The sequence below is a fragment of the Salvelinus fontinalis genome, chromosome 2 (genome assembly GCF_029448725.1).
Source record: "Salvelinus fontinalis isolate EN_2023a chromosome 2, ASM2944872v1, whole genome shotgun sequence".
Taxonomy (NCBI): domain Eukaryota; kingdom Metazoa; phylum Chordata; class Actinopteri; order Salmoniformes; family Salmonidae; genus Salvelinus; species Salvelinus fontinalis.
Window position 1 is genome coordinate 4324677 of NC_074666.1, and position 1011 is coordinate 4325687.

The following is a 1011-nucleotide window of genomic DNA, read 5'->3' on the forward strand; positions in this document are numbered from 1 at the left end:
TCTCTCTCTCTCTCTCTCTCTCTCTCGCCTCCCGCTCTTCTCTTCCTGCTTCTCTCCTCCTCCGTCTCTCTCTCTCTCTCTCCTCTCACACTTCTCTTCCTGCTTCTCTCTCTCTCTCTCTCTCTCTCTCTCTCTTTCTCTCTCTCTCTCTCTCTCTCTCTCTCTCTCTCTCTCTCTCTCTCTCTCTCTCTCTCTCTCTCTCTCTCTCTCTCTCTCTCTCAGTCTCTCTCTCTCCTCTCACACTTCTCTTCCTGCTTCTCTTCTCCTCCTGCTCTTTCGCCTCCCGCTCTTTCGCTCCTCCTCCTTTCCTCCTCCTGGCAAGTCACTCTTCCAGCAGAACAGCAGTGTGTGTTATCAGCATAACATCACGCCTTTACAGAAACACACCGACACACAGAACAACCAGCGACTGCAGCATCACATCCACATCTCAGTCTCATCACATCGGTCTGCAGCTAGCAGCATCCTGCATATCTCGCCACGGCGCAGCACTGTGACAGCTAGCACAGCCTGCAGTCTGCAGGAGGGAGAGAGAGAGAGGAGGAGAGAGGGAGTGTAAACGGGAAGAGAGAAGGAGGTAGAGAGTGTGGAGAGAGAGGTGTGTGACGGGAGGGAGGGAGGGAGGGAGGGAGGGAGGGAGGGAGGGAGGGAGGGAGGGAGGGAGGGAGGGAGGGAGGGAGGGGCAATCAGTTAATCCAAGACTATTCCATTCCCCATGTTTTGTGGGTCAGGAAAATTACAGTATTAGCGTTTGTAATCCGGTGTATTATTTTCAAACCTGTATGTATCGTATTGCCTCATTCATAAAATTAAAGACATTCTCCAGTACTTTTGAATACTTTTTAACCAGTAGTTCTGCAAAGGAGCACTAACGAGCCAAAAGTGGTCCCTGAAAATAGCATTCTCTCTCTCTCTCTCTCTCTCTCTCTCTCTCTCTCTCTCTCTCTCTCTCTCTCTCTCTCTCTCTCTCTCTCTCTCTCTCTCTCTCTCTCTCTCTCTCTCTCTCTCTCT

The 1011-nt window shown here is 50.8% G+C and overlaps 1 protein-coding gene across 3 annotated transcripts in view; it reads right to left on the bottom strand.

Moving 5' to 3' along the window:
• The window catches only part of LOC129810602 (A-kinase anchor protein 2), a 239817-nt gene extending 239755 nt beyond the window's left edge, over positions 1-62 (bottom strand). For all 3 annotated transcript variants that reach the window (XM_055861305.1, XM_055861297.1, XM_055861290.1), the window contains exon 1: positions 1-62. This exon is cut by the window's left edge and continues 119 nt beyond it. The gene's annotated coding sequence lies outside the window, so the exon portion shown is untranslated.
• Between the last annotated feature and the right edge of the window lie 949 nt (positions 63-1011).